The sequence below is a fragment of the Tachypleus tridentatus genome, chromosome 10 (assembly GCF_004210375.1).
Source record: "Tachypleus tridentatus isolate NWPU-2018 chromosome 10, ASM421037v1, whole genome shotgun sequence".
NCBI classification, from domain to species: domain Eukaryota; kingdom Metazoa; phylum Arthropoda; class Merostomata; order Xiphosura; family Limulidae; genus Tachypleus; species Tachypleus tridentatus.
Window position 1 is genome coordinate 79,752,080 of NC_134834.1, and position 26,741 is coordinate 79,778,820.

Consider the following 26,741-nt stretch of genomic DNA (forward strand, 5'->3'; position numbering starts at 1 on the left):
AACAGAAGTCGTAACTGCTATTAACAACACAAAAAACAAAGCCCCTGGAGAAGATGGTATTCAAGCTATCCTCCTAAAACAAGGCACTCAGAGATTATATGAACACCTAACAGCGTTATTTAATCTCTCACTATCAGCAGGATATATCCCCGTTTCTTGGAAGGAAGCAATAATATTAATGTTCCAGAAAGAAGGAAAGCCAGCGAATAAACCAAACAACTACCGCCCGATTAGCTTAACCAGTTATATTGGCAAAGTATTAGAGAGGATAATTAGTAATCGTCTGTCAGTTTACTTAGAAGAAAATTCAAAATTACCAGAAATTCAAAACGGATTTCGAAAACAACCGCCAAACTACAGACCACCTGATTCGACTTACAGAATCAATTACCGACAGCTTCAACAAAAACGAATGCACTGTAGCTTGCTTTCTCGACATTGAGAAAGCTTTTGACACAGTGTGGCATAATGGCTTACGTCATAGATTACTTGAAATGGCATTACCCCAGGAAACTATTCGCTGGCTGTCCAACTTCCTGGAAAACAGAATGTGTAAAGTAAACGTAAATGGGGCCCACTCAGGGTCCTTTTCACCCGAAGCAGGAGTCCCGCAGGGAGGGGTTGTTAGCCCTATATTATTTATCATTTACGTGAGTAATATGCCTCTGTCGGACCTAAATTTAGGTAATGCATCACAGTTCGCTGACGATGTAGCAGTCTGGAAAAGTGCCCCCACTCCGTCAATAGCAGCAACGAACCTACAACCAGTCCTAAATAACATCGAAGAATACTGCCAGAAATACAGAATCAAAATCAATATTCCAAAAACCCAAGTCATATTATTCAACAGACTGAATAAGCTGAAAAAAGATCCACCAAAACTCTATATGAATGGATCACTTTTACTGACTGCTACTTCTGCTAAATTTCTAGGTCTAACCTATGATTCAAAACTAACGTGGTTACCACATATTAAAAATATACTGATACAAATCTGGAAAAGAGCAAACTATGTAAGAAGTCTTTTAGGTAAAATCCAAGGAACATCACCAGACAACATACTTAAAATCTACAAAACGTACATTAGACCAACAATAGAATATGCATCACCTGCCTGGATTAACATAGCACCCACACATGTACAGAAACTTCAACGTATATAAAATTCAGTACTAACTTCAGCATATAAAGTACCACGTAGCACATCAACCACATTCATGCACAAGTATGCAAACATAGACACAATATCTGAAAGACTCTTGCATAATTCTCTAAAATATTTCAATAAGAATTGGCATAAAAATGACTTAATGTATGATCTCGACAGATATCACGTACATGATGTAAATAGTCCTAAATACCTCTCCCCTTTTAACATATATTTAAGAAATGTAACACAAGCTGGCTACTATGCACTAGACACTTAGTCCTTGTTTCTTTTTTTTATTATTATAATTATTATTTTTCTTTTTTTTAATCATTATTTTTTTCTTTTCTCTTTTTGAATTGTTATTCAAGTACACACACACAAAAAGAAAGTAATAATAATTATTATTACTTTCTTTGTGTGTGTGTGTGTGTGTTACTACAAGTAGTAGTAGCATTCTCTCTATGAAGAAAAAGGAGAAAAATACAAAAAAAATATATATATGAAAATACAAAAAAATTTAAAAAATAAAAAATGAAGAAAAAAAAACACAAGATAAATAATAAAAGGAAAAAAAACAAAAAAAAACTTCTTGTTCGTCCATGCATGGACTGTGCCCTGAAAAGGGCCTGAGTATGATGTTATACTTTTCTCTGGCCCAAAGCTATAAAAAAAAACCACAAAAAACCCTAAAGACAGACGCTATAATCGTTCGGGAGGGAGGAAGAGGTCAAATGTACCTGACCCTCCTGGGTATTTAACATCAATACCCAAATACCGACACAGTGAAACTTGGAACTATTACATTTACCACTAGCAAACAGAGCACTTTTTTTTCCAAATTCTTTTCTTCAGTAACACTATTGAGATGGTTCTCATTTAAATTAAAAGTGTGATTCTAGTTACGGCCGAAAACAAAGATGCTGAATTAATTTTTATTCTAAATAAACAATAAGCCCATATACATTATGTCGAATTAATTAAATTCGTGGGTTGTTCCCCTCAGAGGACTGAGACCGCTGATTGAGGCGTTGAAAATCTGTAGTCTTACCGTTGTACCAGCGGGAGGCGTTTATTTTTATTAGACTAAGAAAACGTGTGAGTAAATAATACAGGAGACTGACGTTCAAAATTATTTGGTTAACTTTTAGTGTATTTAACTGTTTCTGCTATTAATTCTTAAAAATATCACAGCAGTTAAAGGTACTTAAACAAAATTTGGTAAGGAAAAATCTTCCTAAATAATTTCCTTATTTATTATTATATTAAATAAATATTAAATTCCTCTAAAATTTTGTTGGTTTAGGCCAAGTGAAGTGACATTAATGGTAAAACTTAAAGGGTTAAGGCTGTTGTCTCAGCAAGGTTAGCAATAATTTTGTAGTTAAGACTATGAAGTCGAAGCTTTAAGCTCACAAAGTTATGGAGCATAGGGCAACAGCGTATTAAAAAATTTTGTTTCAACTTAAAGATATAGTATAATTGTTCTTACTCGTTTCTTGTTGGTTTTAGAGTGTGTTTTGTTTTGGAATTTCGCACAAAGCTACTCGAGGGCTAAGCACTCAACACTGAATAGTTATTGGAGACACTAGAGTATTCTTGTAATATTTCCTCAGACAACAAATCATCATCAATTTTTACTTTGATAATATACTTTTTATTCCATTTTTTCTCATTGATTTCTTAATTTCTAATTCTAAAATTATGGCAATTTTGAGCAACTTGCTTGTGTTTTTTTTAGTTGTTCAAGGAAGGGTAATTTAAGAAAACTTCGACATGATCAATTTTTGTTGGTACTGATAAATATAAATTTAATTAAGATATAATTTTAATTTAGATCGAATTCTGTGTATGATTCAAATTTCAGACGCAAGTCCACAATTTATTATGTTACGTATTATAATTTATTTTAGATGGGCCCCCAATTTATTATATTGTTTTTGTTTGTTTTTGAATTTCGCACAAAGCTACTCGAGGGCTATCTGTGCTAGCCGTCCCTAATTTAGCAGTGTAAAACAAGAGGGAAGGCAGCTAGTCATCACCACCCACCGCCAACTCTTGAGCTACTCTTTTACCAACGAATAGTGGGGATTGACAGAAATATATTTTATATACAAACAATAATGCAACTTATAATAACAGTTATTACAAATAATGATTTATACATTAAAGTTGTATATACAAACAATATTGAGTATTCCATCTGATCTGGAAATAAATATTTTATCGACGGTTCACAATGAGCGAATTGATTTTGAGTTGATATCGGTAGAGTTTATTTAACGGGTAGCTTCTATCTCTTTGATGACACGTGTTTTTCACTGCTGGAGCTATCTCTCATTTTTGTAAAAATACTAACGTCCGATGGTAATCAGCTGACGTTAAATGGTTTGTAATGTTTGAACTATACCAACGTTCCTGGTCAGATATCTTTAGTTTCCCAATCAGTAACGTCTATCACAGTTATAGTTTCTGAGGATTATAGCACACTAATTGTAGCAAATCAACAATATATACCATGTCGATTTATTAACTTAGGCGAGTTTCTCGAAATTGTAGTTGGTAACAATACTTGAGGGTACGCTAATGTTTTCGCAAAATATATATTGTTAATTCTTACCCTCGAGAATATTCTATAAATTTAGTGGATAAGCGGAAATTTTACAATACACATTTAACATAACAATTTATGCGCATTTTTAAATATATATTTAACTGAAATAAACATCGCTATTAAAATAAATTTATAATAGTAAATCAATTATAGGCTTTAGCTCTTCCAGAATAAACGTTCGGTCAAAATTATGAAGATAACAGATTTTTTTATTTTTTTTTTAGCTTCTTCTAGCTGCGATTTCCCTGCAATTCATATTGTTGTTCTCTTCATGTATCGGATTATGGCCTGGCATGGCCGAGCGCGTAAGGCGTGCGACTCGTAATCCGAGGGTCGCGGGTTCGCGCCCACGTCGCGCGAAGCATGCTCGCCCTCCCAGCCGTGGGGGTGTATAATGTAACGGTCAATCCCACTATTCGTTGATAAAAGAGTAGCCCAAAAGTTGGCGGTGGGTGGTGATGACTAGCTGCCTTCCCTCTAGTCTTACACTGCTAAATTAGGGACGGCTAGCACAGATAGCCCTCGAGTAGCTTTCTGGGAAATTCCAAAACAAACAAATATCGGATTACGCCGAGAACTCTTTCGCGAAGACCTTGTACGAAACCGTTTTCTTTGTTTTAATTCTCTTATTTTTCTTTCTTCCTTGGATTTTATTGGCTTCTTCTTCTACCGGAATACACTGTATAATGATACCAAATGAATACGAGACTTCAAAAAAGATTGTTAAGAGAAAGATGCCGACATCCACCATAATGTATTGTCAGCAGTACTTGTATACACAAACAATGCAGTCTTGGAAGAAATGACACATCGTATTTGTATCAATCAGTTTGCTGATATGTTACATTCAGGTTCCAGATTTTGCTGTAGAGATATCTTTAACTATTATATTTGTTACCTTTAATTCATAAACGGCTGTCTAGGATAGAATTAATTCATCACTTTCTATTAAAACTTACAAAAATTCCTAAAATGTGAAGCACAAAGATTGACTTTTTTTTTTTTTTTTTTACATACATCAACGTGTTTGTGTTTTTTTTTCTTATAGCAAAGCTACATCAGGATACCTGCTGCGTCCGCCTTGGGGAATCCAACTCCTGATTTTAGCGTTGAAGATCCCTCGACTAACTGCTCTCCCAGCGGGAGTCACATAGATAAGATCTTTCCTGTATACGCTCGTAAATGTACAAACATTAGGTGAAGTATCTGTAACATAAGTAACATTTAAAACTACCGGTATTTACCTTACTAACTGATTTGAAAACATTAGTATCCTCATGAGTTATGGGCTTGTATGTATCTGTCTTCTGTATAGCTTAAACAGCGAAATAAATGAAATCAACCCAATATATTGACACACACACATATATATATAAACACCATCGAATATTTATATTATAAAAATTATGTTTTACCATTATATTATAACAAATGAAAATATTGTAAACATGACAAAATTCTGTAAATTTTAATCTATGATATTTGTAATGTATCGTGCTAAATGGGCCTACGAAGCAAACTATTCATATTATGCGAATATAAATGCTTACCCTGCCAAACATGGTGAATAATTTTAGCAGTGTGCAAGTTTTTATTTTTAACATGGGGATTTGTTTTTAAAATTGCACTGGACTTTTTACAAACACTTTGTTTCCATAACAGTAACATAAAATTTTCGCTGAATAAATTAATGGTAATGCTAAACCTTGCAGTGAAAATATTATGGTACCGAATACTTATAAGAGTGATTACTAATCATTTCTTGTTTGTGAGCCAGTCATAATGATGCAACGTTTCTACCGACGGGAACACAAAAATATTGATAAAAAGAGGGCAAACTATGTAGGTAGGGGAAAAGTTTTTCGGTGTGAGTGAAGAGAGTAAAATAATATGTGTGTCTAAATGCAAACACAAATTTACAGTTTTAATAAAAAAATATTAAAAATATTTAGTATAGCTATGATATAAAGTTTACATCATGATATGTGCAGTTTGTTGGTCAAATGTAAAGGGGGTATATTCACCCCTTTCTTTGGGTACCCATGAAAATTATTCAAATATAAATGTGTTATTCTGTAAACATTCTAAATCTATAATCTGTAGAAAGAACATTGTTGAAATTCTCGTAATACTGGATGAATTTTGTTTAATTAAAGTGCAGTAAAGGAACTTTGTGAATAAATACATGCAAGTTTTCGAGAAAGAAGTCCTGTATTGTTAATTAAATGATATTGCATGTAATAAGGTATGAGAAGTTATACAATGCCATATAAATTGTTTAGAATCTTCTCTTTTGAGAATGGAAAATTTATATCTTCAGTGTTTAAGATTTTAAACTGCAGTGATTGATTGCTGATGTATAAATCCAGATATTGTGCTTTTTTTAGTGAAAGATATATATATATATTTAGACTGTTATCAAAAGCAAACTAGTGGATAGATTTGTTTGGCTATGTCAAGAAAACCTATCAGAATTGATAAACCTAAATGACAGCTTTTGTGTGACAATAAAATTGTTTTTCTATGGTGTATTATGTAGTTTAGGAAACCAAATTAATTTATGTACCACTTTTATCATTCAACAGAATGTACACCAAAGTCTTATAAAACTGTAATATGTTTATTTTTGATACTGTAGATATTGTTTTGAACATGTTTGTACTCCTCATTAATTAGTGATTTTGGCCCAGCATGACAAGGTAGTTAAGGCACTCGACTTGTAATCTGAGAGTTGGGGGTTTGAATCCTCTTCACATCAAACATGCTCACCCTTTCAGCTATGGGGGCATTATAATGTTATGGTCAATCCCATTATTCGTTGGTAAAAAGAGTAGCCCAAGAGTTGGCAATGGGTGATGAAGACTAGCTGCCTTCCCTCTAGCCTTACACTGCTAAATTAGGAACGGCTAGCACAGATAGCCCTTGTTTAGCTGTGCACAAAATTCAAAACAAACCAAAGCAGAAGGAGTGATGACATTTACTATTTAAATAATCTAAGTGCCCAGCTACCCTTTAGTTATCCATAACGTGTTTGTTGTTGTTCATAGTGACTTTTTAAGTATGTTTTGCATTTATGGATTCTCTCTTTATTTACTCATTTACTAAATAAAATTAATTTCAAGTTTTTCATTTTAATTTTTTTTAACTAAAATTTTCTTAGTGATACATTAATTACTTATTTGTTGTGTTTTCAATTAATTTTGGGGCATTCTCAAAACTCGTAGCCTTTAATTGTTAAATAATAGCTCACACAAAGTAATGTAAAAACCTCATGTTTCATAAAATTTTATGACATTTTCCAATAAATTATCATGTATTTTATTCCAGTTTGATCTTTATTTGCATCTTTGACTATATTGTGGATATGATGATCTAGATGGACTAACAGGTTCCTTGTTATCCTTAAACCATATATCTATTGTTGCAAATCTTTCAGCTTATAGCTATCTAGACTTCCAATTATTCAACTCCTCTCACATTTACAACTTCTAGCAAATGTGAAAACATTGTAATAACTTCTCTATCATTGGAGTCAATCTCATGGATGAGCGAAAAACATCTACCAGAACACTTTTTTAGTTTTAATTTTAAATGTGCCTTTTTTTGTCTCTTGAAACACCATTTTCAGGTTTTTTTCAGCAGTATATTTAAATGTATGGCTAAACAAGAGAATTCCATCCATATTTTCCTATTAGACCCATGGGCTATATGCAGGACATAAACTTAATACAAAGGTTCTTGTGTTCTGAAAACCTTCCTAGATGTGTTTTCATTTTCAAGCTCATTTTTCCAGTAGCTAATGTTTTGAACTAACTGGCACTTTGTAACACATCGAACCACTCGTGCAAAGAAAATCATAAGTGTGTATCAGTACAGTTTATGTTCCTGAAGTCCACAAAAAACCTTGACATCTTTGTCTTTCTTCTTTAAAACTATTACTTTAGAGCTCTGATCACAATCTTAAGGTTGATTTTACTATTTTTCAACATTTTAGCATTAACAACATTTATGATGCTTCTCTTGGATGTTTGACTACAGTCACACATCTGAGTAAAGAACCCTAAATGTTTATAATGTGTTCAATTCACTCAACCATTTGGCTCTACAATGATATTGTTAAAGTCCATAAGCAGTTTACTAAATTTATATTACTACTATTTTTTTATCTAGGTTGTTAGTAGAACAGTCAGTAATCTTATATATTGCGATTGCTGTATTTTATTCTTGGTTGTGGTGCAACTGTAGCAACATTAGTTACGTAGCAAGTTTTGATCATTTCTGCCTCATTGATGTTACTAATAACTATCGCAGCTGAAGAGTGAATAGTCATATCATTGCATAGTTACAAAACAACTCTGATGCAAAGTATTTCATCTCATCTATACAAGCACCAAGTTCTCAAGATCTCTGTGCTTGATTCTGCCTTGAAGCAAAATATCAACACGACTCAGTAAAAACTATTCCCAAGTCGCATATTGCTCTTCCATCATTTATTCCACAGCATTTAATGCTGGACCACCTGAGCTCTGCATCAAGCATTGTATTGGCTGTTTAAGAGTCACATTAGTCCAAACAGTTATTTGCATGAAATGTTTCAGTGTATAGCTCCTGAAGTTCAATAGAATTATCTGTTTCACATCATCATAATTTTACTGAAACATCAGGTATAAATATTCATTTACAACCTTTTAATTATCTGGCAGCTAAAATGCTGACAACATAATGGGCACTGGTTCTCAATTGGTGTGTAGGAGTGCCAAAAACCATATTAACATAACTCTCTTGCATAAGTTCAGCAGGATGGCACATTATTACTGAATGAGTTGTTTTGTGCCCCTGATAAGTCACTGGCTCCTAGATAGTATCTAGCAGCTCCTTGGTCTAGAAAGATCTTAGTTATACCTAAAAACACCAGTTTTTCTTGGCAAGATGTCTACCATTCCATCTGACTGTAGTGTATTGATTCTCTTAGTTTCGTTTATCACAATGGAGTGATTTGTCCATTTATAACCCTCCCTTTTGGCCTGGATTAGGCACTCTATGCTTTCACATGTGTAATCACACTTGTAATCAAATGTCATCCCTGTGTGGATAATTTAGTAATTCTTGCTGAGTGACTACTTCACACTGAACTGCCCTCCTAGTTTGCATCTGCTCTGGGTTGGATTTTTCCCAAGTGCAGGCTCAGCTTTTGGCTACATAGTATGCAGGCCATCTGATATATTGTATTAACACTCTCTCTTGGACTTTTCACCCATTTTTGGATTTACAATCCCACAAATTTTGTGTGTGCATACTTCATGATCTTCTTATCATATGCTCTGTGATTTTAAAATTATGATTACTTTTTTAATGATAGATATTGCATTCTTACAATTATATGGTGAGAGATATGGGTTGTTCCACAAGCATGTTTAGGATTTCTTCCTTGTTACCCAACTGTTAAATTTTTTTACTCACAGACACTTCCCTTCAGTGGACACAGCAGATAGTCTGATGTGGTTTTGTTATAAGAAAAAACACAAACCAGCCTTGGTGGGACTTTCATATTATTTGTTTGCTGTGTTTTCTTCTGGCTTCATTTGCATCATATCTTTCCCTGAGCTGATATTTTGTGGATTGTGCCAATAGTTTGGATGTACTCTGCTTGGTGTTTTTGTAATGGCTGTGTATCATATTCTAATGATTTATTGGTTTCCATATCCACGTTTCTATTGGTGGATGTTTTTGTCCTGTTGGAAAGGTATGCCTACTTTCCAGTTATTTTATTTTTCAGGTATTGACCAAGATCAGTTGATCCCATATACAAGTTCTTTTCTGGTCTGGTGTACTTCACAATGGTTTCCTCTATCTCACAGAAATCATATTCCATTTCTTCTGTTGTATTTTCTAAAATGTCATTTGCTGTTTCTACCTTCATTTTGTTAGTGTAGCAGGCTTCTTCTCTTAGCTTTTTTTTTCTAGTTTTTTTCAAGATATGGTTGTAAGTGAGAGTTGTGTGTGGTCTTCAGCTGCTTGGCTTCTTCCTTTGTATCATTACAACATCTTCACTTGATTTTCTTTTGTAATTAACTTCAGGGTAGAAGTCTTCAGGCATTTTTCTCTTGATGTTTTTCTCTTCCTTTTTTTTATAAAAAAGATTTTTTTGTATTTATACAATTATATTTGGGTCAAACTTTACTACCTATGATGGGCTGTGGGACAAAAACCACTGGTTATTTCTGCTTTTGTTTTTTCTACTTTTACAAAAGATCATAAATGTTTGTTTATATATTATGATAATTACGTTTCATAGATCTTGCTACATTTAGATCAATGAATTTATTTGTGCAGTTTATCCATCTTGTTTTGCTCTCATTGGTTCAGTAGTGTCTTAGGGCTTATACCACTAATACCCAGGTTTTTGTATTCATAACTTAGAGGGTTTGATGATTCATTGTGTAGGTTTGTACTTAACAACAAACTCTTTAAACACCTTGTTTTTTATTATATTACATCTCATCATATTTGCTATTTGGCAAAGTCTTTTTCTCCTGGTCTCTGTTGCCTTCAAGCAGGTAGAAAGGGTAAATCTGCATAATATTTTGCTACTTGCACTTCATCACATCACCATGTTTTTGGTTTCAGGACTCCATCTGTTCCTAGATTTTTCTTTCTGCAGGCTTAATAGAATATGTTTTGTTTGTGTTTTTGTACCTTCTGACAAATCTGTGGCTACCCATCTACAGGATGTGTGGGATTATAAATAATATTCACTTCCAAAGAAATGATGGCGAACAAGAAAGATACATTAACTAGATACAATCCTATCTTTTGTGTCTAGAGACTGTATTTACATTTATTCATTCAGTTATATTACATGCATGTTATTTTATCTCTGTATTTATACTAGTTGACACAAGTATCACTCTGTCTCCCAACACCTGTTCACACGTCTTGGAGTATTTGGGGTTGTGAGATTGTTTAATATATATATCAGCATGTATATGTATGTACATCAAGACAAATATGAATCTCGCAAGTCACATATGCCTCTGGATGCTGGAGCTCCATGAAAGGGTGTTGTTGTAGCAGGTACATTTCCCACCTTTGTTTGCATATTTTTATATGGCATTGGATATCTCATTCAATGTTTCTGTTTTCACCAGAATTAAATCATTTTTTTTTTTTTACTATTGTGCTTTGATACTCCTTTATCATTGTCTCTGTATTTTTGAGCCCATACTAGGTGTCTTAGTGAGGTTTTCATGGTGTTTGCTAATTTGGTTTAATTATAAATCCCTAGTCATTGTATATATATGGATAAAATGGGGCTATTGTGTCGGAAATACTTTTTTCATACTTTGTGTTTAGGCTGCTTTCCTGAGAAGTTTCCATTGCAGAAGCAAGACATAATATTTCTGCTACCTACTTAAGTCATCATCTTTATTCCACTCATGGCTCTACTGGTGCTATACATTATTACTGCTCATAGCATTAACCTTTGTGCCATCATAAGCAAAAGAAATATCCTGTTAAGAAGATTATCTTCTTTCTGAGAGTCAATACATTCATTCTTTTTCTTTAATTGTGGTCTGTGCCTCATTCTTCAGAGAAGAATAGCATAGATGCTCTCAGCCAGAATGAGTCTTCATTTGAGATTCATATTCATAGGACTCTTTACCATTCCACTTATGTTCTGTTGTATTCTAGTAGGTTCGTTCTTCCAAAACTTCAGCAGTGAGAGAAGGGTGTAAAGTTTTCTCTCCTATTTGTCTTCTCTTCATTTCCCATTTTATGAACATTTGGATCTGGATCACCTTTTATGACTGATTCTGAGTCTTTGACATTCTGTTGTGGACACTGAAGGGTTTTGGGGTTTATTGGAATCCTAATGTGTCACGTGACATATCCTCTTTCACTTTGGCAGTTTGAGTTAGCAATTGCAGCATAATGTTTATTATTCTGAGCTTTCATTGGCAGAATGGAGACTTCTTTGGGTCTTATCTAACCAAATTCAGCATATTTTGATGTTCCTGGCAGCTCATTTGTGTTGCCTGCTAAAGAAGGATGTACAGGCTGGTATATGGGATTACCTTTTTGTTTATATTTCATTATTTATATAATTTGGCAGTTGCCTCCTCAGAAGATTTTCTGTTACTCCTATGGCTATTATCTACCTCCTGTCTTATTTATAAAAGAGGTGAATGGCTTCATCTCTTTTCTGTTTTCTTTTTCAGGGATCCTGTTACCATTTTCACTGGGATCTTATTCAGTGGCTGGTGTTGTCTCATCAGGTATGTTTATTTCCAAATCTGCACTAGCTACTATTGAACCAATCAAAAATTTTCCTGGTGGCAATAAGCTCTGTTGAGGTGGGGTATTCCATAAGACAAGTAGGTGTCTGGGACTTGTTGGTGATAAATTTCAACAATAAGCAAAGAACACATCATCCACTTGTTTTAATGTAATATGTAAAAAGAAGTCAAACATTTATACAAATGTTCATCATGCTGCTGGTTATCACTGTTGTATTAAGAGCATTAAATAATTCTCTTTTTTATCAATTTCCACACAGAATATGGTACTTTAACACAATTTGACAAGACGAATTTTTCTTCTCTTTTATGTTATTACAATACAACTTATGATCATTTATCTTTAAAAGTCGAAATTATATACTCTTTATAGCTAAACTCACTTTATATTTCAAACTGAATTATTGATGCATATTTATAATGATCACATGGAATTATGCAGCATTGTATTAGGTTTTTAAACTTTGTACTTGCATATTTTTTAACATATATTGTGTACTTTTTTAGTTTGTATCAAGAAATATGCTTCATTTAAAAAACGTATGTTTGGATAAACTTAATAAAACCTTTTAATTTATGGTGAATGCTACTGATTTATGTATTATGTAGAAACATTAACGTAAATAGCTTAATAAAGATTTTTTGTGATGTCTAAGTAATGAATATTATTAGAAGATATATTGATATGTATCTATCTATATATATATTTTTAGATGAAGTTTTATAAGTAAACAGTATGGAATATGTGAAACCCTTGGTTACCTTAATCGTTGGTTTTAGTTTTGGAGGACTTCAGATTTGGGGCATGAACAATTAACTTTAGAGTAAAGAAACTTGTTCATAATTATGGTTTAATTAATTTTTACATGTAATAAACTACAAAATAAATTTAATCTCATTAAAAATGTTACTGGACGATATTTCAAGCAGTTGCCATGAAGTACTTTGCACTAAGTATTCTCAGTTAAGCATTTCATGTGTAAATGTAAAATTTACATTAGAAGATAAATTTCTTCTGTAGTTATTTTTGGTGAATTGTCAGTTATATCAATAACCTACTGTTGTCCACTGCTTTTTTCTAATTATTACAGGCTAATTTTAATCATAGAATCAGGGCTTCCTCTTGTAGTCAAATTTGCTCTTCAAGAATCAGAAAATTACCCTCATGTATTGTTACCTTTGGATTATTCATGGGCAGTTGGTATCAGATAAACAGAGGTAGGTTTATTAAATTTGATTAGATTTCTGTATATCTAAACGTAATTTTGTCTGATGTGTGAATACAAATGGTTATTAATATTATTTACTCAATCTTTTTAAACCTGTTCTTTATATTTATTTGAAGATTCTTACAGAGAGCAGTTCAGTGGTTTAAATATGATATATATGATTTAAATTTTTTTGTCCATCAGAAACAATATTCATAAGACCAATTAATCTAACAGTTTTTTAAATATATATTGTTTAATAAATATTAATGCTGTATTATTGTGGCTTTTCCTTTTGACAGGCCTCAAAGAACTGCTGTTGCATGATTGTTTTCTGTATCTTATAAAAGAAAAGAATTGCTTGATGGCTATGGTTTTCTTTCCCAGGTAAGCCTAGACTTGGATAAGGGATTAATGAGTGTAGTTTTATTATGGTATTCTTATAGTGGCATAAATGTTTACTTATAGCTGATAGAAATTAATTGAGTAATGTGCATCACTAATTAGATGACAAGGCATTTAGCTATCAATAAATAAGATCACCCAATTTTATATCAAGGTCAATGATACCACTTGTTTTCTACATGAATAGATTAAGAAAGTCATAGTTACCCCCATCGTTTACCTGCACTTGGTTGAACTTCTTCACTTTGACATTCAGAGCACTGGGCAGAAATCACATTGTGTCAGCACCATTCAACAGCCATCGTAATTCTTAGTTTTAATTAGACAATTGGATTTCATCGTTCGTGCTAGTTCTGAGTCGGCTGAATAATTATTGTGAAGGTAACCATTAGAGGTATGACAGTTGAGTAAAATTGTGATATGCTACAGATTTGTCAGAACTTACTGGAGATACTGAATCATGTAGCTATAAGATTGTAATCATTACCTTTTGTTTTGTTTATTTAAGACTGTCTTTTATTTTCTTTAGAATGCTGAATAATTGAAAACAAATGGGTAGTTTGAAGACCTTGTATTTTGTTTCAGTAATAAACAACATATCTGTATTGATTATAAATTCTTGGTAAGAATTCTATGAATCATAAAATACCACACAGTACAATCTATAAGAAGTATGCAAAATAAATGTGTTTTATTAAGCATATAGCATATTGTTTATATTGCACTACATGGTCAAGTACATTTACTTATATTTATCAAATTTTATGCAAACAATGTTCCAGGCCCAATTTTTTGTCTTAGAACCACTTTTTCCATTTTAAAAACATTTTTAAAGTAACTAACATGTTCTCATTTATGTACATTTTGCTTTGCATGTTTTAGTGTGTATAGTCAAGGAGGCATCAGTTTCAGAATATGTTGACAGATCTATTTGAAATTCATTCAGATGTTCTGTTTGTATTACTACCAGAAGTATTTCAGTTTGAAAGAACTGCCCTACAAACATAAAGATATTGTTGCTGATGCAAAAGTGATGTCTAAATCAATGCTCTAAACATTTTGTGACTTCTCTTGTATAACTCATATGAGTTTTAACATAAATGGTGTCAAACTTTATGGCATATTTTTAACCACTTGTATTTAATGGAATTGGTTTAGTTTTTTATGTTTTATTTTGCCTGGTGGATGAGTAAAAATGGTTGCTAATGTTATTTACTCAGACTTTTCAATTCTACTTGTTGATGCATATGAATATATATATCTCATTAAACTAGTTCCCATACATTAGTAAACTTTGTCTTATTTATCCCAATTATTTATCACATAGAACAATAAGTGTTGGTTAAATAATTGAATTTGTTGGCTAAGAATGTTTACATAAACATATAAATATATGTATAGAAACATTATCACACAGGTTTTAGTTTTCATTAAACATTTCAGAACAATAAGAGTGTACTGACTTGTATATAGGAATTATTTACCAAACCTAGTTTCCATAAATTAGTAAACTTCATCTCATGATTTGTCACAGAACTATTGTTTGCATTTAAAGTAGGGTTAATCTAAATTCTGGTACTTAAAATTATTTATTCCATAGTATTATATTTTCTTGGTGCATCCATATGGATCATTATCCTGTATTGTATATGCTTAATTGACAATTTGTTTTGAGGGTATTTATTGCAAGTGTATTGGTAAAATGAGATAACACTAGAAATATATACTTAGACAAATAACAGATATCATAGAGTATAAGCAATGATTTTATGTTGTTCTAAGTAATAATCATAATACTTTGTTTACTGTTAGTTGACATAACTTCTTTTACATGCATATAATGCAAACGTCAACAGTTTTCACAATAGGAAAATCGAACACAAAACTTCATACTGTTTACTTTATTGACCTTATAATTAAAGACTATTATATGTATAATTTTTCTCTGTTCTGGACACATTTTGTCCTCTCTCATCAGTGAAATCCATAATCTTTTAATTAATTTCTGATTAAGAAGTTAGTACACAGGATCATGTACAAAAGTTGTAATGATTTTCAAAAGAGACTTAAAATATTTTTCTTTATTTTCCTGAAGAAGAATAATGAACTATTAAAAAATGCTGAAGTTTTGGGTATCGTTTGAAAATCCGTATAATTAATTTTTCACTTCGTGATTTTCAGCAACAAAACTAATGTGAGTAATTCTTATTCTTTTGAATAAGAGCACTTTGGATATTGTAGACACAGTTAAGTTTAAATTTATTTTAGTATTATAAGAAGTCTTTACAAAAGTACTCTCTGTGAAATAAAAAACAATATGAAAACAATGATCTGATCATTTCAGGGAGTTGGGATTCTGTTTTTGTTTTAACTCAACAATCAAATTTCAAATTGAAAGATTTGATATATAATAGTTTTAAATTTGGGATTTTCACATTAAACTGTTACATAATGATGAAGGTTTTATATGTGCTCTTAATTGTTTGCTTGTTTCATTTTTCTCCATTATTCCTCTCAGGATTATTCAATTTGAAGTTGTTCCTTTCAAAATATATTTATTCAGTGTATTCCTTTTACGATATATTTTTATTAAGATACTTCTTTCCATAGCTTTTTATTTATGCAGTTTTGATGTTGGTCTATTTGTATTATGTTAATCCTTTTGTGACAAGTATTTTTGATTATACAACTTTCTGAATCTGACCTTATGAAGTTGTTGACATTAATCCAAAAGTGTCATTTTTTTTCTCCTTTGGTTTTAATCACTTCACTGTTACTTTTATATGGAGTTTGTGCAGTACTTTAACACGGCAGTGACTGGTACTGTTTGTAATAGGAGTGGCTGAGGTAGAAACTGAACTTATTAAAAAATTGACATTAGGTATCTTATAGGATGTTCTTTACAAGATAAAGATGGTTTAATATAGGTCTTGCCAGTGATATTCTTATAAATACAGAGATGAATACTACATCAAGAACACATTGGTATGATGTGATTTCAATGGACTTGAAGCTTCTTGAAAATCTCTACTGAGAATTGATAATCAAACCAAAAGGATAAAATGAGCAGTATACCACAAACATTGGAATAAGGTAAACTGGAGATATGTGCTCTTTATAGATGAACCAAAGTTTGAATTGTTTGACAACAAACATTGATTTTTTTTAAGTCCCTTGATGCTCAGCTGCTAATAATTAGAATTATTATATTTATTCATTTATATTTACTTGAAATATTTCCATATGAGATGTTATGTTAAAACTATGAAACGATGTAATAATAATAACAACTAATATTGCATATATGTTAACTGTGACCAGTGTACAATTTAAATGTGCACGTTTTCATGGCGGTGCCTTCCTGAACTTCCATACAAAGAACCTAATTTCATCATGAATGCTCACTTTCATTCCATGTCAAGCATTAAATGAATAGCAGACAAACAGAACTGGAAAAAGAAACAAAATTCATTGAAGGTGTTATAACTGTTTTATCTAATAAGATGAACAACAATTTAGTGAAGCATCATGCTGAGATCAGTATAGGTTTGAGGATGTATCTCAGGCAGTGGTGTCAGTCATTTACACACTTGATAGACAGTTTCTGATCCATTATGCCATTCCTTCAAGAACACAACTTATTTTGTAGAGATTCATCTTTGAGTAAGACAAAAATTCCAAGCATAGAAAAAATGTTTTGATGATAAAAAGGCTGATGGAACATTGCAATCATGGTTTAGCCTATACAAAGTTTAATACGGATATTCTTGAGGCTAAAAGAGTGAAAATGTAACCAATAAACACTTGACTGAATTGTTGGAGGTAGTATAGGAAATTTTGAACAGTATTCCACAATCAGATTGTAAGAAGCTGTATGACAAACAGTAAAATAAGTTGCAATGCTCTGTGTGAATTTAAGGGTTTATTCACTCACAGAATAATATTTTGTACAACTTATTCACACTGCTTTTATATTATTTCTGATTATGTTTTGTGTTGCAACATTAATATGTTCACCCACTATTTGTGACTTCTGTGTTTATATCATTGTGTTATTTTTGTTATTATTTGTCTATTTTTATTACCATTAAAAATTTTGTTTGTTGCATGAATGTGAAAAATGTTTATTGACTTTTTTTTTTCTTATGGACTTCTGCCTTGTGTTTCAGTAAAGAAAGTCTCAACATGATGGCTGAAACATTGTTTCAAAACCAATAGTCCATATGAAAACAATCACCTTTGAAAAAAAAGAATATAAAATGTTATTAAGTTCTGTTATTTTCAATCCTAGTGAAAATATGAACTATTCTGTTATAATAAGAATAACTAGAAAATGATTAGAGTTTTTTATATATATAATTTAACATTAATGACATTGAAGTTCAGTATTGTGAAAAACAACACATAAACTTTTGTTAGATTCTGGCTTCATAATTACATTTCACCTTGTTATTTATTAGATATTGTCTCAAATGGCTATAAAGGACCAAACATTTTTGTGAATCCAAATATTCTGTACAGTAAGAGCTGGACTTATATCTCACTGTTTAGAACTTGATGATGTATTGACTGTAAGTAGGTTCATTATATGAAAATGTTATATAATTTTGTTTTTAAATTGAGGCCAAGATGTGTAGGAAGCTCTTTACTTGTATTCTAGTCTCCAAATAGAGCAAAAAGCAGGCACTTTGATTGGTTTACTACCTTATTGTGGTTTGATGTCAATAACTTTATGTTGTTATCATACTGCATACAGCATTTAATGTTTTCAGTCTGCATTTGTTTTTTAATAAACAAATCGCCTAAGGAAAAAATAAAATTACCTTTTTTAGGCAATAAAAAGAGAATTAATTCTACCAGTAACTTTTGATGACAACCTGACACATCTATTTGCTGCCTGTGTTCAGCATTGGGCATCTGGTGGTTGGGTGAAACTTTATTAATGAATGTTTAGAAGTAGATACACAGTTAAATGCCTATGATTTCTTGGGCTAAACGTTTCCAGTCGACTTAATTTAAGTACTGAAAATGAAAGAATATTTTATTTTTACTTTTATTTAGTTTAAAGAATGCACTACTACTGTTGTTACAAAACTGTGTGTCTCAAGTAATGTATTATTAACTTTTTGAGGTATGTAAACTGATAGTTAAATTATGATAAAAGCAGAATTATGTTGTATATATCTTCTTTATAATTTGGTGGTCAGGACTGTGACACTAGTTTAATACAATGAGCCACAAGTGACCTTCTTCATTCACTGCTTAATGACTCAGCCTTTTGTCTTTGTAAAGATCAATCATGATACTTTTATATCTTGAATGTTTAATTTTAAATGTACAAATTTATGAGTTTAAAATCTCAGTTTATATTGATTAGTGTTTAGATTATTTAACATGGTTAAGTTCTGTATGATCTCAGTTTATTATTTTTCTTGTTAATACATGTATATATATATATATTTAAAGTTGTTTTCCTATATTGTAAATAAATCATTAAATGATCATTTATGTATTTAAGTTTATATTTTCTTACAGTATCTTTCTATTAATGAATACCTACCAGATCTGTTAAGTTTGAATTATTATACTTTTGGTAGGACATGAATTGGTTTTAATATAAATTAAATTACCTATAAATATATATACTGTTAACTCTTTGTAGAACTCTACTATATTTCTCAGGTTAAAAGCCTTCTGAACTGTTAAAAGAAAACATATAAATAAGAATATAAATATATTAATTTCAAGTGTTTTGTACATGAATTTTAAGTTTAATATTCTTCTATGATAATTATATATTACACCTTAATAGGCCTACCTTGAACAACAATGAAAAGTTGGTTTTCTTTCAGGCATTTTTAACTTTAATATTTTTATTAAATGTAAACTGAAGATGTGCAAAATGTGTTGTGATAAAATAAATGTTATTATATTGAAAAGACTTGCTCACTTTTGATGTAACAGTTGCAAAGTTTTGATTAACTGTGCTGTCTTCAGGAGTTATAATCAGAATACAGAAATAAATTCTTTTTTGATGTAAAAGCTAAAACAGGAAATACAAAATTTTACAATTTCATAGTGATTTATTGAAATTTAAACATATTTTTTATTGCTTTACTTAAATAAATTTGATTTGTATGTATTCTAAAGATAGCTGGTATGGGTATTAAAACTATAATTAAAATAAAGTACATAACAATGATTCAACCTTCTTAGGTCATCTTCAGGTTAACAAAATTATAATCAAACTTCAATTTTAAAAGAGTGTAATATAGATGCAGGAATGTTATTTATGGAAAAAACAACTTCCAGTGAGCTCTTTTCTGCTTTCTGCTCATAAATAATGTTACTGTGTCTTAATATGGTAATCGAAGCTTTAGGTGAGACATGAGTAAGATCTACAGAATGTCACAACAATTAAAGAGTTCATGGACCTAGCTAATGATTGTGAAAGTTTTGAAGAAATAGCTGTGATTCAAAGCACTGAAGTTATACCAGCTAATTGTGTGTAATGGAAATTAAGAAGATGAGCAAATTCACAAGTCCAATGTTTCTTTGAATCAACACACTAAAACTATAACTTTATGTAATGTATGGTGATGTTAGTACACTGAGAAATTCAGTATCTCGGTGGAATTATAAATATTTTAGGGTAATTAGGCCCTATATTTAGGCATTAACTTTAATACAGAATTTTTTTTATTTAGCTTGATATCAACTTTTTAAAACAAGAAATAAAACATCAAAGTTGTACTTGTCAAAGCTTGCACTTCATATTAGCTCCAAGGTGAACTCATAAAAACTGGTGGAAAATATTATTGTTATACAAGATAATGCATAATACTTCCATACAACAAACTTATATAGGATTTTTTTTTTAAGTCCCTTGATGCTTAGCTGCTAATAATTAGAATTATTATATTTATTCATTTATATTTATTTGAAGTATTTCCTCATGCGATGTTATGTTAAAACTATAAACAATATAATAATAACAACTAATATTGCATGTATGCTAACTGTGACTAGTGTAGAATTTAAATGTGCACATTTCTATGGAAGTGCCTTCCTGAACTTCTATACAAAGAACTCAATTTCATCAGGAATGCTAACTTTTATTCCATGTCAAGCATTAAATGAGTAGCAAACAGAACTGGAAAAAATAAACAAAATTCATTGAAGGTGTTATAACTGTTTTATCTAATAAGTGACAGAACTCTTGTATGCATATTATTTGAAAATTAGGATAAGTATATAAAGTCACGGTAGACTTAAATGAAAATTAATATGAAACACGAACATAAACACTTCAACTCACAAACTGTTAAAATTCTTCTCATGATCCCAAGTAGTACAAATAAATTCACACAAACACACAAAAAAAATGTATGACAATTTTAGTTTACAAAATCCACTTTGTGATAATGAAATTGATATGTCTTATACTAATCAACTTAAAATAACTGTGTAATGGCATATATTTCATTTAAATTATTCTAATTATTTAACACAGTTTTTCCTGAAAATGAAATTATTTATGGAATCTGTCAATGATTATTGGAACAGCTCTGGTACTTTTGTTTTTTTAACAACTGTATTACTGCAATAGAATAAATACTTACAAAATAAAACTTGCTTCATAATAATGTGAATACACATGAGAACACCTGGGTAATTATATTTATCTTAACAAAACATTTGTCCAACTCTTTATTTCTATGATAATGCTGAACAGATGCCTTCATATAAAATTAAACTTGAACATTTAATTAAAGAAAAAGTTAATCTTTGAAAGAACGTAGCCATGTGATACAATCTTAAAATACATGTTTAGTGGCATTCAGTATGAGCTAAGTTTAAAATGACTAGTTACTAGGTGGGATTTAATTTTACAAACAACAAATTAAGTTGAAATAATGGTAAAAGGTACATTATTTTAATTGATGCTTCAAATTTTACCATTCAACACAAAAAGATAATAGTAACCTTGTATTATAGTTTAAAAGTTAAAATGTGTTTACTGAATTACCTATCACATCCATTTACTATATCTTCTTACACAGCATATAAACATACAGGATGCACTCTTAGACTCTTTTGTAACTGGGTTTGGGGAAAAGTGAACCAGATAAAAACAGGTTATAACAAATTGTGAGAGTTATCTATGTCATGTTGTATGTAAAAGTAAAATCAAAAATATACATTTTTCATTAACAAAAGTTAATATAATTAAAAATAGGAAAAATATGTTATATTCTAGTTGTGTACATATTGGTGTTGGTGTTGCATTATAATTGAAAGTGGTTTATGTGACCATAATCATTTAACATTAACTAATGTTTCTTTTGATGACTAATTTTGCATTATAACAGTTAGAAGCTAAATGACATATTAGTGAATGTACTGTCAAATTACTTTGCATTGAAAATGTTTCGTAGAGAACAAAACTAACTATAAATGAATTAGATTTACTTCCAACTAAAAAGAAAAATTCATTGAGATCATATATAATAAAAAAGATTGTTATATATATAAATGACTTGTTTTATATAATATTTTCATAACTGTTATTTGTTAACTTGTATGTATGTATATATATATATCACAGTTCAGCCATTGTTCGCATGTTCCAAACTAGAACTGATCCAGTTTACACTAATACTTCTTCATAAATATATTAATCAGCTCAATAACACAAGTCACTTGTTTAATTTGTTGTAGTTTATGTCTGGCTTTATCACTCAGTAACATGATATTATTTTGTAAAACAGTGTATTTGTTAATTGAAACTGTTATTCTCAGACAGAAGTTCTGAAAAATTAAAATCTTAATACTATTTTTTTTTTCTTCTGGTATTTGTAAAGATGATAATTTTGTTATTTCGAGTATCTTAATTTCTTTATTATTATGAATACTATGATTTTTGCCATATATTCTCAAATTATTCTGACAATTTCTAAAGCATTGGTAAAGTAGAACATGGAAATGCATATGGTAATATTTTGCCTTTTGAACATAATACACAGAATAACTGCTTAGATGTGAAATATTTAAATATCAAGTACAAACACCCTCATTGTTTGTTATGGAATTTCATTATCAACACATTTTTTGCATTAACATCTAGTACTATCTACTTCTCTAACATTATTTGTTTATAAATCTTTTACCATGTTCTACATTGTTATTACAATGACATTTAATCTTTTGTAAGAAATTCACATAACATGTTTAAAAGCTAGTAAAATAAGTTAAATCTTTGATGTTTACATTTTTCACGTCCCAAACCAATCTGTATTCTAGAATGATGTGGTAGCAAACATAATATAGAGTACAAGTTGCAGAATAAGATTTTATATTTAATTATTGTAATTTATTAGTAAAATAAATTGTCCTGCAAAATATAATGATTTTATAAAATGTAAGGAACAGTTCATGTAGTTAAATATGCACATTATAAACACGAAGCTAATTAATAGTGGGAATAATATTTTCATTGTAAGAGTGATGAAATAGAAAACTTGTTTCGAGTAGAAAGGCTTAAAAACTTACAACTAAAATCCATGCTTATTTGTAAGTTTTACAGTTATTTATTTCTGCCAAGTGGTATTTTGTTTGACTGTACCTTACATTACATGGCTTAAAGAAGTAAGAAAGTAACAGATTCTAAAAAACCAACAACATGTATCAAACCAAAACAATGATTTTTGTAAGCCAAGGTGAGTGAAAATTGAGATACAAATCTGCTGAACTCATTGCCCTTTACCTAAAAGCTACTTTATGGATGTACTCATGCCAACTGTTACTTGAATATAATGAAAATATAGATTAAGGTGAAAACCAAGTAGTCTACTTGTCAAATTCCTTACTGGCGTTTACTATAAACAAACAGGTATTTGTTTTTCTTTTTATACTTAGCTATATATATTTTTGTAATTGTACATTGAATCGTGTGTTTTTCAGGTTAATTCCTCTTTGTTTTTTCCTCTGATTGTGCTTGTTTGCTTTAACTAAACCCACTTTTAAACACCATAAAGTACTTGTATGTTTTCTGAAACTAATTAGCATGATAAAGAGACAAAAAAATAATAAAGAAGTGATATTATGGTTGTAATAGTGACTAAGAAGTGTTTTGATATATTGTGCAGTAATTTTCATAGCATTATTAAATTCACTGTCATCTAACGAGTTTCAAGTCCACTTTTACAGAGTACTCGATTTGTCATTTATATTGCTTAACAGTGCAGTGAGCCACACAGATACACTGTTGATTGATGGTCTAGTTCTGGAAATGAATCTTTCTTGGACAAGTCTACATTCCTGTACCAGAGCAAAGGAGGTAATGGGCAGTACTCTCCATCAAGTTTATATGAAGCTTTGAATATCTATCACCTCAAGATGGTCTCATTTGAGAAGAAACACTGTATGATCTTCATCTTTCTTCTGGACATGGCAGAATTCCTCTCACAACTCCATTCATCTAGTAGAAATCTTATGGAATTCCCTTTCACCTTTCATATAAATTCTTGCCTTGTAAAACTACCCTAATGATTTTGGCTACTTTGATCACCAAGAATTTGAGGTAAGATAAGGTTATACTAATTTTTTAATGATTATATGATTTTGCTTTTCAGTTTTACTTACATTTATTCGTATTTCTTCCAGAGGTAAAATAGGTTATAATATTGATCACCAACATACTGTAAAAATTTAACACAAAAATGGATATCAGATGAATAGTAAAAATTCATTTTCATAAATAAACTTCTATGTCACAAGTTATGAATCAGATTGATAAATCATCTACAAATTGGTAGTGTTACTTACATCAAAAACCATATCACTGTTTTAAAGAATTGTCTTAGAAACATCAGGTTATCCAATAATATTTTTCTTAAAAAGAAAATGTTTTTGCAAGTATTACCTGCTTGAAAACTCGCTTCGTATTAATCACAGTGATGAGTGATCTGAGTATGAATTTGTAATTCAGTGTATGGACAATAGAAGAAAATGTTACTTATCTGCAAAGGAAATAAAGAACTTCATTCTCAGAGAGCTAGATTTATATATTCAGCTATTTCTTCTCCTTTTCAAGCTGACAATGAGCCTGAGAAAGAATTCAATCAAGGAAAAGACAGTTTAGACTTTATTTTTCTTTTGGTCATTTCTTCCTATTGGTAATAAGTTTCTTGCCTTGTACACTTCACATCTGGTTGCAATATCCATGGTAAATGTACCTCATGTCTTTTGTATGAATTAGTCCTCCTTTATTCATGGGAGAATTAGGTATTTCATGCTATCATTGCTCAGACTTTGGTGAGTCAGATAGTTATTATTACTTTGTTTTCTAGGTAATTTTAGTCAATTTGTATGTCCATTATTATTATGTACTTTGTACATTGGGTATATTTTCATAGTTGTACATCACAACTCATAACTACAAGTAACATATAATTCAAAATTCTAATTTTTGACAGTGTATAGTTCTATTTTTATTTTTTGCTTTGCTACATCAGTGACATGTTCTTTTTTTCCTGTTTGTATTAGAGGCCAAAATTACTTTTTGTGTAGGAGAGGATATCTTTTGTAATTATGCCACTGAAAGCAATTTTTTTATTCTAGTTATAAACATTAAATCTACTTCCTTCCCATCACCTTAAAATTAAACTTTGGATTCACATTAATTTCTTTAAATCTTCATGTATATTAAATGACATATCCTGAACTAATATTAATCTATAAATTAACCTTTCAGTATTAATTTAATAATACTTTGAATATATATATATTACTTTTAATATTTCTGCCAAAGAAACATAATTCAGGTAGATAGATAAATTATAACAATGAACTTTGATTGTACATTACATTGCAGTTTTGAACTGTTGCAAATAAATATCTATATAAATGTTTCCTTAAACCTGTTAAACAATTAATTTAATATAATTATAAAACTGGATATATATAGATTCTGTGCATTTAAAGTTACTTTATTAAAACCTTTTTCAATCTGTAGATTTTTTTCAAAATGAAGTTGTAAAAGATTTCTTTTAAAAAACACTGATTTTCTACTATATCATGGTCTTTTCTTGTATTAGCTTTCCTCTAAGACATTGTCATTGGTTTCCTGTTAAGATTTTTCCAAGTGTTCAATGGCCAAAATTGGTGAAATTGAACCTTCTGTAAGACAAGAATGAACACCATTTATAAAGAAGTAATTTTATGAAATGTTTTGGTGCATTGAAACAATAAACTGTTTAATAACTATAAAATGTGCTGAAGTATAACTTAGACTAACAAGAATATAAATTAATAATTTGAGAAATTGATTGATTTCTGAAAAATGTACATATTTGTTTTAAATGATACATAATTTTTAAAATATTTAATATTTCAGAATTTTCTTATTTGATTAATAAACTCTTTGTCAACAGCTCTCTATCAGGTGCCACCAGATTGACTTGGAGAGGACATCTTCCTTTGTCTTGAGTGTCACCCTTTTTAGTGTCAAAATCAACATTTCAGTGAAACATCTTCCTCCTACTATTGCAACTGGCCTCTCTATGTTGACAATTCCCACACCTCTTGTCACAGTCATTGAGCATGAGGTTTACTGAGCAACAGCTTCAGGCTCAAATGCTTGTTGAAGTTGATCACAACAAACAGTTTTACCTTTCATTTCTCCAAAACCGTTTGCATGCACTTTTACTACTAACAGGGTTTACACTTTTCTATGGAGCTATTTATCAATGGTATTCCACTTCCTGTGGCTCATGAGTCACATTTCTTAGGGCTTACTTTCATTTCTCATGTCAAGCAGCTACACAGCAAGTGATCAAACCTTCTGTTGTTCTTTGACCATTTTGTTTCCATTAGGATTGAAAATAGGAGGTTGTCTTGGCTAAGTTCTGCATTAATCACAGTTGTTTAACTCATTGTCTTTTTATCTTGGACTAATTCACCAGTGTGTAGCCTTTGTGACACTTAAGTCACAATAGTCTACATTTTACTGTCATGTTAATACTGTGAGTGGTAGCACCATTAAGAACAGTGCATTCCTTTCACATTTT

General features: G+C 30.6%; 1 long non-coding RNA gene across 3 annotated transcripts; it reads left to right on the plus strand.

Annotated features, from left to right (window-relative positions):
• Nucleotides 1–4,768: 4,768 nt before the first annotated feature.
• Nucleotides 4,769–14,281, plus strand: LOC143228132 (uncharacterized). 3 transcript variants are annotated; one of them, XR_013015209.1, is made up of 5 exons: nucleotides 4,769–4,939; nucleotides 11,981–12,037; nucleotides 13,150–13,276; nucleotides 13,569–13,653; nucleotides 13,859–14,281. It is a non-coding gene; the product is annotated as an uncharacterized LOC143228132 (long non-coding RNA). The 3 variants fall into 3 exon arrangements; XR_013015210.1 differs by lacking the exon at nucleotides 4,769–4,939 and adding an exon at nucleotides 5,333–5,607; XR_013015211.1 differs by lacking the exon at nucleotides 11,981–12,037 and having other exon boundaries at nucleotides 13,859–14,280.
• The last annotated feature ends 12,460 nt before the right edge of the window (nucleotides 14,282–26,741 follow it).